The following is a 16,994-nucleotide window of genomic DNA, read 5'->3' as shown; positions in this document are numbered from 1 at the left end:
TTAATGGGTTCAGAACATCAGTTTCGCAAGATGAAAAGTGTTCTGGAAATGGATGGTGATGATGATTTTACAATAACTTGAATGTGCTTCATACTGTGGAACTGTATATTTACAATTGTTTATGATGGTATTATAGGCTGAATTGTGTCCTCCCTGCCAAATTCTTACGTTGAGGTTGTAATTGTAATTGTAACAGTACCCTACAATACGACTGTATTTGGTGATAGGGCCTTTAAAAAAGGAATTAAAGTTGAGGTCATGAGAGTGGGGCCCTAACCCAACAGGACTGGTGTTTTTTATAAGAAGAGACACGAGGGATGTATATGTCCAGAGAAAAGGCCATGTGAGGCCACAGCAAGAAGTCTACAAGACAAGAAAAAGGCCTTGGGAGAAGCCAAACCTGCTATCATCTTGATCTTAGACTTCCAGCCTCCAAAACAGTGAGAAAATAAATTTCTGATGTTTAAGCCATGCAGTCTGTGGTCTTTTGTCATGGCAGCCCTAGCAGATTAATGCAGATGATGTAATATGTATATCACAATTTTTTTGAAAGTAAATAGTACCAGATGGATTGAGGAAGAAGACTAGGAAGGTGTGGTAAGATTGCCATTTTTCCTCCATCTAGTATCCTTCCCATCTGAAGTCCATGAGGCTCAACTCAAAATGGGCATCGATAGAGTCAGAGAGAGCTCTAGAAGAAGTCCTCTGCTTCTGGTTTGAGGGAGAAGAAAAGGGAATTCCTTACACTCAGACAGAGTTGGGAAGATCTCCATGTTTTTTTGTCTCTGTCCTCTGTGCTCAGCCTCCAAGCAATTCTATGACTATGACCCCACTACAGCAATAGCAACAGTGGCAACAGGAGCCTGCAGGAGTCAAAACTTTGAAGGATGAGAATTATTCCTCTCTGATATAAGGAGATGGTGCCTCAAGGGGTGGGGAGGCCTCTGTTGCTTCTCTCTCTCTTTTGTTTTTTTCTCTCATTGGCTTCTGATTGCTTGGTCCTGATGCAAGTGTACTCAACACATAGCAGAGTAGGATAACTGAAAGCCCCAGATTTTTGGTGGGAAGACCCAAAGGGACTCATGGAACCTGAAAGTACTGGAGAGTGAATGAAGAAAGAAGAATTTGGGAAGGCAACGTCTTAAACATGTTTATAGACTTGTATTCATCCCATGCTGCACAGTCCTGGATTTGACCCTAAATAGCATACACAGACTTTGAGATCTTATCTATGTCATACCCAGGGCCCAGACTGAGTGCTTGGTAGAGCACATGTGGGCAGATCCAAATTGTATAACAAAGGCTGATTGGAACTTGTGGACTGAACCCAGCCAGGTAGAGTACCTGCCAAAATATAAATATTCACCATAGGATCGATTCAACACTCAGAGTCTCATATTATAATATTAGAAGTGTCCAGGATACAATCCAATGTGACATAGGAAGAATGAGAAAAATTTCAACTCATTTGGGAAAAGAAAATCAATAAACACTAATGGCAACATGACATGGATGTTGGAATTATCTGACAGAGATTTAAAATCAGCTATTATAAAAATATTCCAAGTGGTAACGGTGAATGCTTTTAAAACAAATGGAAAGATAGAAAGTTTCAGCAAGGAAACAGAAGATATGAAGGAACCAAAGTGAAATTTTAGAACTCAAAAATGTAGCAGAAATTTTTTAAGTTACTGGATAGGCTCAAAATCAGAATACAGATGACAGAGAAATAATCACTGAACTTTAAGATAGATCGATAGAAATGATCCAATTTGAACAACAGAGAGAAAAGAAAAACATAAGTATTATCATAAATTGAACCAAGCCTCTGGGAACCGTGAGACAATATCAAAGAGACTAATGTATACATGTCATTAGAAAGAGTGTGACGTACAAAAAAAGATTTGAACTAATAATATCTAAAAAAATTCCAAAATTTGGTGACACAATCCTACAGAAGCTCAAACACACAAACAGGATAAGCCCAAAGAAATCTTCTTCCAAACACATCATAATCAAACTGTTTAAAACTAAATATAAAAAATATGTATATATTTGAAGGCAAACAGAGATAAATGACACATTACCTACAGCATAACAACAATTTGAGTGACTGCTGATTTCTCATCAAAAACTATGGAGGCACAACTTTTCTTTTTTTTGAGGAAGATTAGCCCCGAGCTAACATCCACTGCCAATCCTCCTCTTTTTGCTGAGGAAGACTGGCCCTGAGCTCACATCTGTGCCCACCTTCCTTACTTTGTATGTGGGACACCTGCCACAGCATGGCATGACAAGTGGTGCGTAGGTCTGTACCCGGGATCTGAACTGGCAAACCCTGGGCCACCAGGCCAGCCCCAGGCACAACAGTTTTAAGGTAATTAAAGGAAAGAACTGTCAAGACAGAATTCTATATCCAGCAAAAAATATCCTTCAGGAATGAAGGTGAAATAAAGACATTCTCAGATGAAGGAAAAAAAAGATCTAGTTGCCAGCAGATCTGCTCCAAGAAAAATTGTTAAAGAAATTTCATTAGACAGGGGGAAATAATACAAGACTGAAGAAAGAGCAACGGAAATGGTCAGTATCTGAGTAATTATAGACAATTATTCTCTTATCATGTTCTTTAAAATATATTCGATGGTTGAAAGAAAAAATTATAACGTTTTCTGATGAAATTTTTAATGTTTGTAGATAAAATATGTAATAACATAAAGGGGAAAAGGATAAAGAAAACTATATGATGTAAGGTTTCTCTCTTCACTGGAAGTGGCAAAATATTGATTGGAAGGGGACCAGCCTGGTGGCATAGCGGTTAAGTTCGCATGTTCTGCTTTGGCGGCCTGGGGTTCACCGGTTCGGATCCCAGGCATGGACCAACACACCGCTTGTCACACCATGCTGTGGCAGGCGTCCCACACAAAATAGAGGAAGATGGGCATGGATGTTAGCTCAGGGCTAATCTTCCTCAAAAATATATATATATATTTATTGATTGGAAGGAAACTACGAGAAGTTAAGCAACCACTGTATGGTCAAAAACAAAGTAGATACATTAAGAAGGCATACCAAAATATGTTCAAACAACACAGAAGATGGCAGAAAACGGAAAAGGGAAGCAAAAACAGAGAACCATCAACAACAAATAATGGTAACAATATTGTAATAACTTTGTATGATGACAGATTGTAACTAGTCTCATCAGAGTGATCATTTTGTAGTGTAAGTAAATATCAACACTATGTTGTGCACATGAAAGAAAAAAAGCCAATTTTGTGGTATATAAATTACATGTACATTACACATAAAGCTGTCTAAAAAGTACTGGTAGACCTAGATCCAAACGTATCAATAATTACTTAATATGTAGATTCCTAAACCAACAAATAAAAGAATCTCAGAGTGTAGAAAACACATGATCTAAGGATATGCTACCCACAAGAAATTCGCTTTAAATATAGTCATAGAGGTTAATTAAAAGTAAGATGGAAAAACATACAGCCTGCAAACAATAACGAGAGAAAGCTCAAGTGACTAATTAGAGTGCTCTGAAGAGACTTTAGAGCAAAAATAATTTACAGGGATGATGATAAAGTTCAAATCACCAAGAAGACCTAACACCCTCAATATGTGTGCACTGAACAATGGAATATTAAAACATATGAAGCAAAAACTGACAGAAATGAAAGGAGGGACAGACACATACACAAATCCATTTGGAGATTTCAATACTTCTCTATTAGTAATCAATAAAGCTAGTAGGCAGAAAATTACAAAGATAGAGAACAACTGAAAAGTATCGTCAACGAACTGGATCTAACTGATATGTATGATTGATATCATCAGCAGAATACCGTGCTTTTGAAGTATACATGGGACATTAATCAAGATAGAGCAAACTATGGATCATAAGACAAATTTATAAGAATTTAAATCATACAAAGTGTGTGCTCTAATCATAGTGGAATTAGACTAGAAATCGTTAACAGAAAGAAAACAGGAAAATCTTAAAGCACTAGAAAATTAAATAATACATTTCCTAATACTCCACGGGTCAAACAGGAAGTCTCAAGGGAATTTAGAATATATTTTTGACTGAATGGAAATTAAAGTACACGATAGGAAAATTTTGTGTGATGCAGCTACTACAGTGCTTAGTGGGAAATTTATAGGATTAAATGTTTATATTAAAAAGGAGAAAGGTTTCAGCTCAGCACTCGAAGCTTCCACCATAAGAAACTAGAAAAGAAAAAGTAAAATAAATTAAAGCAACAGAAGTAAATGAAATTTAAAATAAACAATAGAGACTAATCGATGAAACAAAATATGAATCTTTGAGACGATCATTGGCATTGGCAAAGCTCTGGCAAGACATAAATTATCACTATGAGGAGAGAGAGGATATCCCTACAGACATAAAGCATGATAATAAGGGAATAGTACAAATAGCTCTATGAACATAAATTTTCCAACTTAGACTAAATGGACTCATTCCTTAAAAACCATAAACTACCAAAGTTTACCCAAGGTGAAATAGATGATCTAAATACTGCTATATGTATTAGAGAAATTAAATTTGTTGCCTTCAACAATAACCTTCAAAAACAGAAATACCCAGTCCCAAACGATTTCACTAGTGAATTCTACCACACATTTCAAGAAGAAATAATGCTAATTCTTTGAAATGTCTTTCAGAAAATAGAATACATCTAATTTTTTGTTTTGAGGCTGGCATTACCCTGATTCCAAAGCCAGACAAAGACATGATGAAGGAAGAAAACTACAGATCAATATTCCTCATGAGCTCAGATGTAAAATCCTCAATAAACATTAGCAAATACAATCCAACAACACATAAAATGAATAATACACCAGGACAAAATGAGGCTTATCCTAGAATTTCAAGGCTTTAAAATATTAGGACATCAATCAATAAACTTAATCATATTTTAACAGTCAAAATAAGAAAAGCTACATGATCATCTCAAATGATATAGAAAAAGCAATTGACGAAATTCAACTTGCATTCATAATAAGAACTCTCAGCAACTAGGAATATAAGAAAGCTTCTGTTGTGTAAGACCTAAAATTAAGGTCCAACATTATGTGCTGCTTTGTCATCTGGTGAGACTGGAGGGCCTTGAATGGCCTAAGGACAAGTTTCATTCTCTCTTCTATTCCTGAGGACAAGGTCCCCTAGCCAGACAACCCTCCTTATCAAGGGGATTGGGCACAGATCCTGCTTATCCTTGAGTAGTGGGTTTCAGTTTCTTGCCAACTCTTGTAATTATTCAAACAAGCCAATCATATCTTCACATGGAGACCATTCCCCTGTCACCAGACCCTCTTGTTACTAAAACCCTGCCTCCCACAGCCCTTGTTTGATTACACTGTTCCCAGGTGCAACACCCAGTGGCCCTGCATTGTATATTCCCCATGCAGTGAATATAAGTGGTTAATAAACCACTGCTATTGATCTCACCTGTTCAGTGTTGGATGTCCTGTGTTTGAACATCCCATAGCCCTAGGGCAGGAATCCCTCCCTCACCAACAAGGTGAATAGAATGCAATTTAAACAATATCCTCAACTTCATAAAAGAAATTTCAGGGGCCAGCTCCGTGGCCGAGTGGTTAAGTTCACGCACTCCTCTGTGGCGCCCCAGGGTTCGGATCCTGGGCGCAGACGTGGCACCGCTCGTCAGGCCACGTTGAGGCGGCATCCCACATCCCACAACTAGAAGGACATGCAACTAAGATATACAGCTGTGTACGGGGGGGGGTTTGGGGAGATAAAGCAGAAAAAAATAATTTCAACAAAATGTACAGCAAACCTCATACATATTGTTGAAAAGCTGAATGCTTTCCCTCTAAGATTGAGAACAAGACAAGGATTTTGTGGCAGGCAGAATTTAGAGATGGCCCCAACATTGCCACCCCATAGTCCATTGAGTGTGGGCAGGACTTGCAAACATGTTGGGGTAGTCACTCTCTTGATTAGGTTATTGTTGAGTGATAAAGGTTATTAGTATCGTAACTTTCAAGATGATAGTAGGTTATATAAGACTCTGTCTTAGAAGACTGGAGAGGGATCCTCCTGTTGGCTTTGATGAAGTAAGCTGCCATGCTATGAGAAAGCCACATGACCAGGACCTGAGGGTGGCCTCTAATTTCTGAGAGCAGCTTTGGCCATCAGCTAGCAAGAAATGGGGACCCCAATCCTACAACTGCAAGGAACTAAATTTTGTGGTTGTAAAATTCAGGTTGTGGTAAAACCTGAATGAACTTGGAAGAGGGCTCCCAAATCTACAGAGGAGAGCACAGCTGACACCCTGATTTCAGACTTGTGAGACCCTGAACAGAAAACTTGCTAAACCATGCTAGACTCCTGACCCAAAGAAACTTAGCAGGAGAAATATGTCTTATTTTAAGCAGTAAGGTTTCTAGTAATTTGTTATGCAGCAATATTCTACTAATATAGATGTCCTCTCCTTGCCCCTGTTCAAGATTGTACTGGAAGTCCTAGCCAGTGAAAAGATATGCTGGGAAAGAACATTTATAAATGGAGACAAAAGACTTATATGTAAAATGTGTAAACAACTCTCAAAACTTAACGGTTAGAACCCAACTCAATTTAAAAAAATGGGCAAAATATTGAATAGTCACTTCTCCAAAAATGGCAATGAATGCATGAAAAGATGTCCAACATCATTAGCCATTAGAGAAATGCAAGTTAAAGCTACGAGATACCTCTACAACCTAGTAGAGTGGCTGAAATAAACAATACTAACAGTATCAGGTGTAGAGGAAAATGTGGAACAACTGGAATTCTCATACATTACTAATAAGGATCAAAAATACTACAGCCACTCTAGAAAATACTCTAGAAAACTCTTGGCACTTTCTTATAAAGTTACACGTATGATGCAGGAGTCCCATTCCTTGGTATGTACACTAGAGAAATAAAAAATGGATACACACAAAAATCTATGTAGGAATGTTTATGTTGGTTTTAATCATAATTTCTCTAAAGTGAAACAACTCGAATACCCTTTAACTGGTGAATGGATAAATAAACTGTATTAATCTGGACAATAGAATATTGCTTATCGATAAAAGGAGGAACTGTTGAGATACGCAAGAACTTGGATGAATCTCAAAGGCATTTTGCTGAAAGAAGCCGTCTCAAAAGCTTGAAGTAGTACTTGGCATAATGGCCCCCCTCAAGGATGTCTATGTCCTAATTCCTGTTAACCTGTTAATGCATTTTACCTTACGTGGCAAAAAGAACTTTGTAGATGTAATTAAGTTAAGGATCTTGAGATGGGGAAAGGATCTTGAATTATCCTGTTGGGTCCAGTGGAATCATGGGGTCCTTACAAGAGGGAAGCAGGAGGGTCAGAAGGCGGAAAAGGTGATGTAAGGATGAAAAAGCAGAAGGAGAAAAAGCAATCTGATATTGGGCACAGGCCAAGAAATGAGGACAGCCTGTAGAAACTGGAAAAGGCAAAGGAATGGATTCTCCATTAGTGTCTCCAAAAGGAACGCAGCTCTGCTAACATCTTGATTTTAACCCACCGAGACTGAATTTGGACTTTTAACTTCCCAAAATGTAAGATAATAAATTTGAATTGTTTTAAGCCCCGAAGTTTGTGGTAATTTTTATAGTGTCTGCTGTTGTTATACCAATCAGAATCTAATACAGTTGCATATTATGTGATTCTATTTATGTGACATTTTCCAAATGACAAAACTATAGTGATAGAGAGTAGATCCAGTGGTTGCCAGAAGTTGGGAGGAGTATGTAATTGCAAAGGAATGATGCCAGGGAGTTTTGAGGGTGTTGGAACTATTCTGTATATTCAGAGTGGTGGTAGTTACAAGTATGTGCCTACATTAAAATTCATAAAACTGTATATACACAAAAGTCATTTTACTGAATGTTGATTTTATAAGCTAAAAGGAAGAACAAAGAAAACAACTAATTCAACATGCTACTCTTTGAAGAAAAAAAGAAACTTCCTTCTGAAATTTTTATACGTATATAAGAACTTTATACATATGTAAGTAATAAAGAATCTAAATGACCATTTTGTTCTTCTATATGTAACTTGACTTTTCAGCCATGAAAAATTGTGATCCTATTATAAGCTAGTTAATTGGATTGTTTTCAAACTGAGTCTCTTGTGAGAGGAGTTTGGTTTTGTAAAAGGAAAGTGGTGTAGGGTGTAATGGTGCTCAACAAAAAATGTGAGGCACTGAAGGCCTTTTACTTATAAGTCTCTTATTTTAAGCAAATAAAGTGGGGCAGAAAAAACTAGCTAGGTAGCTCATGAGTCTTTTTCATTAATATGAAAGTAAAAAAGAAATTAAAGATTTAAAATTGAAAATTTACTGCAGGCAAAAACATTTACTATGAAAGATAAGGCAGAAATCTGATAATGTTGAGCAAAATTATCCATCTCTCTCTCTCCTGCATTTGAGAACCAACCAGACTTCATGTTTTCTAATGACTATAAAAGACTGAGTGGATGTTGGTGCAGAGCAGACAACAATGCCTGGTTCGTTTTACCTCAAGATTCAGTAACTCATGCAATATGAGCCTAGTGTCCACCGATTTCCTTTACTTCACATTGCTTTACTTGATGCTATTAGGTAAAATTTAGCACTTCTAGAATAGTCTAGGTTATTCACAACTCTATTAATAAAAGATTATAATTCTGGATACTAAATGGGGATGCGAGGATAGAGTGGACGTTTGTCGGTTGTTGCCTTCAATCCATCCCTCCTATTCCTTTTTCTCTTTTTTCTATCCTTTCTGTTGCTGATATGAAGGGAGAAATTTTTATCTCTGACGTCTTTTGATAATCATCATCAAATCATAAGGGTGGATGACATCAATGCTGAAAAAAGCCAAGCCGAGAGATTGACAGAAACCAGTCCTTTGAAGATATCAAGCCTATGCTAAATCCAGTTTTTCTTCTGCACTTTTCAGGTACATAAACCAAACAATTTCCTTAATTGCTATGCCAGCATGAATTGGTTTTCTGCAATAAATAACAGTTTCATACCTGATATAGATGGAAAACTAAGCTCTTTTGTGGTAGGCAGAATAATAGCCAATCAAAGATGTCCACATCCTAATCCCTGGAATCTGTGAGTAGGTTGTTACCTGGCGAAGGAAAATTGAGATTCTAGATGGAATTAAGGCTGCTAATCATCTGGTCTTTAAATATAGGGATTATCTTGGATTATCGGGTGTTGGGGTGGGGGGAGAGACCAGCGTGATCACAAGCATCCTTAAAAGTGGAAGAGGGAGGCAAAAGATATGTTAGTGTCCGAGTGGTACAGCTTTAAGATTCAACCAGCCATTGCGGGCTTTGAAAATGGAAGTCTGGAGCAAAGTGCCAAGGAGAGTGGGCAATCACCGGGAATTGGAAATGCGAGGAAATGGATTCTCCCATAAAGCCTCCGGAAGGAACACAATCTTGACATCTTGATTTTAGTCCTATTTTGGACTTCTGATCTCCAATACTTAAGATAATAAATTTGGGTTGTTTTGAGCCACCAAGTTTGTGGTAATTTGTTATAATCGAAGCAGGAAATTAAAATGCCGTTAGTTATCAGTTCTTACTGAAGGCTCTCCCTCTCAAATTTGGTTAGATGTCCCTCAAATATGCTTCTGCAGCACCCTGTCCACAGCACTTTTATGATCTCTAAATACTTCAGCACATGTTTGTTAAAAACAAGGACGTTTTCTTACATGATCACAGACAATTATGAAAATCTGGAAATTAATGTTAACACAATATTTCAATCTATGGTCCTTATCCAAGTTTTCTTGTCTCATTAATGACCTTTATATCAAAACTTTTTTTCTTTTTTTGCTGGTAAAGTATTGAATCCGGCATAACATATTACATTAGTTGTCATAGCTTTTTGTCTCCTTTTTCTGCGGTATTTCCTCAGTCCTTTGTCATTTATGTCAATGACATTTTTCATGAGTATAGGCCAATTATTTTGCACAAAATTCCTCAATGTCTTTGTCTGATGTTTCCTCTTGATTAAATTCAGGTCTTGCATTTTGGCAGTCAATACCACAGAAGTATACTTCTCAGTGAATCGTATCTCAGTGATGATGTCAGTTTGTCCAATTACTGGTGGTATTAACTTTGATCACTTGGTTAAGGTGGCAGCTAGCAGTTTTCTTACTATAAAGCTATTAGTTCCTTCTTTATAATTAATAAGTATCTTGTAATGAGATACTTTTAGGCTTTTTCCCACTAGTTTTAGCATCTATTTATGGTCCTTGCCTGAAAAATGATTACTATAATGGTTGACAAATAGTGATTTTCTAATTCTCTCATTACTTTTGTATTTATTATTGGAATTCTATTCTAAGAAAGGATTTTTCCTTCTCTTCTATTTGTTTAGTCTTCTTACATTTATTTATATCAGTATGGACTTATAGATTCTTATTTTATTCTGTGGGTTATCATTAGTTACCATAATGATTTCTTTTGCTCAGTTGTCCCAGATGTGGCTAGTGGTAGTCCTTTCAAGCTGACTCCAGTGTTGTTTTGATATGTCCCCATGATTCTTTCAATACTTCCTTACAGTCTGGCACAAAATTCTCTTAAGTTCATCTTATACTTTCCATGTCCCAGCCCTGGAATCAGTCATTTCTTCAGGGAGCACTGGTTCTTTTTATTGGAAATGGTATTTAGAAACCAAGATATGGATGCTAGGTGTGCTTTTTGCTACTGGGGTTTCATTCCTCCCAGGTCTTTTCAGCAAACAGACCTATCAAATAGAGGAATTAAGTCTTCAATTATTATTTTGATTTTTTCTGCTTTTCCTTTCATTTGTCTATCAGTTTTTGTTTCATGTATTTTGAAACTCGCTTGTTGAGTGCAAACCCATTTAGGATGGCTATGTTTTCTTGGTAATTTGCTCCATTTGTTATGATGTAATGTCTCTATCTTTGGTAATGTTTTTGTTCTGAAGTCAACTTTGTCTGATATTAATATAGTCACCCCAAATTTCTTTTTACTTTCTGTTTTACAAACAGCATTATTGAGATATAATTCATAAACCATACAACTCACCCATTTAAAGTGCTTTGTAGTATATTCACGGAATTGTGGAACTATCACCATTACTTAAATTTAGAACACTTTGTTCCCCAAAAGAAATCACATACCTATTAGCAGTTAATCTCATTCTACCCGCTCTCAGCTTTAAGCATCTTTTCTAATCTACGTTCTGTTTTTATAAATTTGCTTATTCTAGACATTTCCTATAAGTGGAGTCATACAATATGCGGTCTTTGTGACTGGCTTCTTTCACTTAGCATGATGTTGTCAAGGTTCATTCATGTAGTAGCGTATATCAATACTCATTTGTTTTCGTAGGTGAATAATATTTCATTGTATGATATATTTATTTTCTAGTGCTTATATAACAAATTACCACAAATGTAGTGGCTTGAAACAACATATCCTATAGTTCTATGGACTAGAAGTCCAATACAGGTCTCACTTGGTTAAAATCAAGGTGTTGGCAGGGCTGCATTCATTTCTGGAGGCTAGGGGAAAATTCATCATCCATTTCCTTGTTTTTCCCATCTTCTGGAGGCTGCCCACATTCGTTGGCTTATGGCCCTCTTCCTCCATCTTCAAAGCCAACAAAAGCAGGTAGAGTTCTCACATTGAATTACTGCGACTAATTCTTTGCCTACTTCTTCCAATTTCACGGACCTTTGTGATTACATTGGGCCCCCCTGACCTTTCAGGATAATTTCCCCATCTCAATATCCTTAACTTACATCTAGAAAGTCCCCTTTGCCACATTAGGTAACATATTCATAGGTTCCAGGCGTTAAGACTTGGACATATTTGGGGGGCCATTTGGATACACCACATTGATTTGTGCATTTATTAATTGATGGACATTTGGGCTGTTTCCACTTTTTGGTTATTATGAATAACGCACTTGTGGACTTCACATATGTATGTTTCCATTTCTCTTTGGTATATACTTATGGATGCAATTACTGGGTCATATGGTAACTATATTTAACTTTATGAGAAACTGCTTTGTAAAGTAGCTGCACCATTTTACAGTCTCTCCAGCAACGTAAGAGGGTTCCAGTTTCTCCACATCCTCATCAATACTTGTTATTTCCTGTTTTTTTATTATAGCCATCCCTACATTTTACTTTCTGATTAATATCTGGATGGTAAATTTATTTTCATCATTTCATCTTTAACCTATGTATTTATATTAAAGTGATTTTCTTGTGAACAGCATAAAAATGCATCTTGCATACTGTATTATATATGTATATATACTATAGCACTTTTAATCTTCACCTGTATAATACTTTTGTTTGAGAGCCAAGTTTTAAAAAATGTGGAACACTTCATGAATTTGGATGCCATCCCTGCACAAGGCCCATGCTAATCTTCTCTGTTTCATTCCAATTTTAGTATAAGTGCTGCCGAACTGAGCATTCTCATAATGTTTTTACTTGCTTATATCCTTACTAGATTGTAGGCCTTGTGAGGGCAGAGATAATGTTTAATCTGCTTATAATTTTCTTTCCTAACTTTATACATTTAAATATTTGTTGAATGAATAGATGAAGCTTTAGAGAATTTCACTGTGCAAATTTTATTCAGAAAGCTTAACACATGGTTGGTTCTTCATTGGTTCTCAATCATTTTGTGTTGGGAGCAGCACACCTGAGTGTCTTGGTTTGCACTTAAAGGGATACTAAACTGAATCCCTTTTTTTGGTACAAAATGCTTGTTAACCTGTTGATTCCATCTGTTTCCAACTGTTTGCCAATCTAACAATTACTGTCTTCTTTCTACTAAGTCTCTTAAGTTCTTTTTGTTCTAACAATTATATGGTCATTTCTAGGGCTGATTGGATATAATGCTCATTTAATATACTATTCCACTCCACATGATATTCCACATTTTGATCAAAAACATTCCATCTAACAGATGTGTCATGAGAGGATAGCTCTTCAGTTGTAGCAGAAATAAATTTGGCACCTGATTGAAATTGTTGGCACAGTAATGAAGAGGTATCGGGTTAACTGATATGCCATGGCATGATAATGCAAAACAGCAAAGTATTTATTGAACGAATACATTAAAAAAATTTGAGATATGACAATATCTGAAGAGGTCTAAAGAACATTTTGTAAATGTGAAATCTCCTACATCTTTGTCACTTTGATGTTTTCAAGTCTGCTAAAGGATTTGTCAGAATTAATTTACAGATAGAGAATCTGTTTTTACATTACTAAGAAAGGAAACGTAATTTAGTTTTAAAAACAAAATTGTAAACAAAGCATAGACTCTTCATCATTGGTGATTAGAGAAGACTTAAATGGAAATGACCAATGGCTTTTAATTATAGGAGAATAGATATTGCAAGGTTTAGTATCATCTCGTAATATAAAAATCTGTTTTTAATACCCTAGATTAAATGGAATAGATGGTGCTTTTAAAAAATATGTATAGATTGGTTTTTTATGAGAGAGAAATTACTTTGAATTGTTTTCTAATTCTTTTCTGTTTCTCACACTTCTCCCCTGGCTCAAGTTAAAACTCCTTGGCGGTAGGAACTGTGTGTTTTAGTTGCTACTTTCACAGCAGTGAGAAAGTGTAACGAGCATACATAGTAGCTGTTGATAAATATTTGAAAGCGTGCTGCCCTTCTGACAACTTCTATTCTGCCCTCACCTGGATGCCTCTTCCAATACCCTTCTTCCTGTGTGGCTCTATAGCTTCCTTCAGTCCCTGTTCCAATGTCACCTTGTCACAGAGGCTTTACTTTACCATGTTACATAAAATCTCAGTTACTTTCTCCCTGGTTGATTGCCCTACTTAATTTTTCTTCATTTAAGAAATAAAACTATGAATTTTCTATAGACAGAATAAGAAAGTGTGTGGGAAATTCTAGCAGATTTTTAAACATAAGCTTAATTTTTATGGTGACAGTGATATATGCTTTTTGTGAAAGATTAGAAACTGTTTTTCTAATTTTTCAAAAAAAGTTAATTTTATCATGCAATGACATAAACAAGCTTAGCATTTAAATTTAGCACTTTCCAGGATTTTCTTTGTAAATATTAACTTATTTTCTGCTCTCATTTCTAAAGTTTAGAACACAAATAAAACATAGATTATTAAATTTTGAATTTAAATTACAATGGAACATATATACCAATAATTTTAATTATTTGGAGATGGAAAATTTGGAAAGCTATGTGACGTGAAAAAAGAATTCAAAATGCTATATTAACTGTGTCATCAGTATAAATTTGTTTTTTTAAAAGAGTAAAAGTAGCATCACATTTTCAAATAGTATATTATTAAGAATTGGAGATTTTAATAGTTACTTAAATGATATTGATGCTTAGATGTATCTATTTTAATTTTATTTTCAGTTAACTAGATAAATAATGGTAAAGCATTTTAAATAAAATTGAATTTTGCCATAGGTTTGCTTCTGTCTTCCATAAGGTATGGATTATATAATATCAATTTAAAAAGTTTATAGAGTAAAATTAAACCTGTGCAAGTTGACATCCTTAAAGTCAACAGAGATGCAGAGATCGAAAGATTCTCTGACATGTTTAATCAACAAAGCTGAACATAGTAACCTTCTGATTAAAGGATTATTTCTGTCTTGGCGTTGGTTTTGGAAGAATGCATGAGAGAATAGTTAGGATAATGTTTCGACTATGTGGTGCCAATGGACACTGAGACTTTCCTACTCGAACTTCCTTTTTGTCTGATACTAGTGTGAGTATCTAATATTGATGCCAACACCTACCTTGCAAAGTTGTTATGAAGACCGGAAATACATAATCAGTCAAGAATTAAGCACAAGAAATATAGTAGAAAATTCAGCACACAGGAACTTATTATCTAATGCATTCATTTGCAAGTTAAGTTTTACTGTTTGCTCATACACTGAGCTAAATTTGACTCTTTTTTCCCTAAGTATGTCTCACCAACACAACGTCTCAGCAATGGCTTATTCTTTAGAGGAAGCTGGAATACTGGCTCTTATGCCTAGATTTTCTAACTAGCCATGTGACATAGATTGTTCTTCATCCATTTTCCTATCCTGTATTATCTGTTTACCTGTAGCAATATAGGTAGGTGGTAAATCTAGAAGACAATACTTGCAAATAGCTTTCAAAATATATAAAATATTTAAAACTATTTTTTATATTTAAACTGTCTTTTCAGAGGTTACAAATTGATGGCGCTTGAACTAGTTGGGCCTTAAGACATTTTATCTGGCAAATTTATGGAATTTCCTTTAGAAAGAGCCTGAGTTCTCTGGTTTCCCATATTCTTCGCAACTCCTGTGCTCCTATTGACCCATTTTATTAATTTGCCTGTCCTGTAGATATTTGAACTGCTACCACAGCTCTTAAGTGTTGAATAATGAAAACTTATTTTGTGGCAACATCGAAAACTGCCAGTCGTTTCTTCGTTAAAACAAGTTTGGGTTAGCAGATCCTAACGCCTCTTTTAGCGTATCAAGCAGTATCATATTGTTACTTCCAGACAGGAATTCTTCTCAAGTGGCTCCTGATGGAGCTTAGGGGGTTTGTGCATTTGAGTGATAAAATATACAAAATTACATCTTTATTCTCAGCCTGTCCTTGAATTAGAATGTAGGCAGCAAACCACAATAGTATTAGCAGTACCTATGACTCTGTCACAAAGAGAAGTTACAGATATTTTGTTTCACCTTACACATTTTGCAGATATCTTGAAATAGTGTTCATCTTTATTTTGAAATTATGGTCATTGTTAGAACCACTGCTAGGTCGTGTTATTAAATATGTTATTAAAGTGCATATATTGCTGTGTCACAAATATGTTTTATTAATGTTTTGATAATCGTATTTCAGAATAATTTGCTTTCTTTGTATCCTTTGTAATTCAACGTGTTTTAGTTCATGCACTTAACAGCATTATTCTGAGAAGTACCTAGGTGAGAGAAAAATAAAACAAGAAAGAAAAAACACACTCTTGCTCTAAAACAATGTTCCTTTATCTAAAGAAACCACTTATTAGTTCAAAACAACTTACATATCAATTTTGTGCTGCCATATAATCTTTTATTTTCAGTGGAAGAAAATATATTAGAAATATTTATCTCCCAATTGCAAAATTATCCCTTTAGTCAATGTTTCTTTACTTAAAAACACCCTTCTTGCAAACACAATTATGTGCACATTTCATCTTTTAATACACTTAGCTCAAAGGAGCACAAAATGGTTTAAATTATGTATTAAGAGTTTATTACACCCACCACTGTATTTACATAGACTTGAAAATAGCAAAATAGCACTGTATAAATCACATACAATGGGTTTTTGAACCCATACAGGGTTTTGAAAACCTGTATAAAACATCCAATTGTAAACTTTTAAACAGCAGACCTGGACTTTGAGAGTCTGTTACTTCAATAAAATACAGCTGTTATTTGGTGCAACTGCCCAATTTCTGTTTTCTACATGTTGGAGGACCAGGCAGCATTTTAATCTTAATGTCAGCTGTGAGTTTGTGCAGAAACACAATCACTCCAAGTGCTTCTCTGTCTTTGGAACTATCAATGTGATGAGATTCCGTGCCAATGTAGCTTTCATCGAATCAGAGTGTGAATAAGAAGGATTATCCTCCCGCTGAACAAATTATGTTTTTTCTTACATGCTTCCCTGAGAACTTATTATGAGAATTCTGACTTTGAAGAGAACAGTATGGCATTAAAAAGTCTCCAACGTATTAAAAGACAGCTCGAAATACCAAAGTATTTTATTTAATACTATTGTAATATTACCCTTCCCCACCCTTACTCTCCCCAAAAAGGAAAAGAAAATGAAAGTCAATATGGAGAAAATATGTATATATATTATAATTTTATATCTCCAGCCCGGTTTTCTCCCTTTAACT

At 35.6% G+C, this 16,994-nt stretch overlaps 1 protein-coding gene and 1 non-coding gene across 2 annotated transcripts in view; one reads left to right on the top strand and one right to left on the bottom strand.

Moving 5' to 3' along the window:
• Positions 1-16,994, top strand: part of LOC139076071 (uncharacterized) — a 130,185-nt gene that overhangs the window by 76,642 nt on the left and 36,549 nt on the right. The gene's annotated exons all lie outside the window — the stretch shown is intronic.
• Positions 12,406-12,512, bottom strand: LOC139076276 (U6 spliceosomal RNA). The gene has a single exon (XR_011527688.1). It is a non-coding gene; the product is annotated as a U6 spliceosomal RNA (small nuclear RNA).

The sequence above is a fragment of the Equus przewalskii genome, chromosome 15 (genome assembly GCF_037783145.1).
Source record: "Equus przewalskii isolate Varuska chromosome 15, EquPr2, whole genome shotgun sequence".
Taxonomy (NCBI): Eukaryota; Metazoa; Chordata; class Mammalia; order Perissodactyla; family Equidae; genus Equus; species Equus przewalskii.
This window is presented reverse-complemented; position numbering and strand designations above follow the sequence as displayed.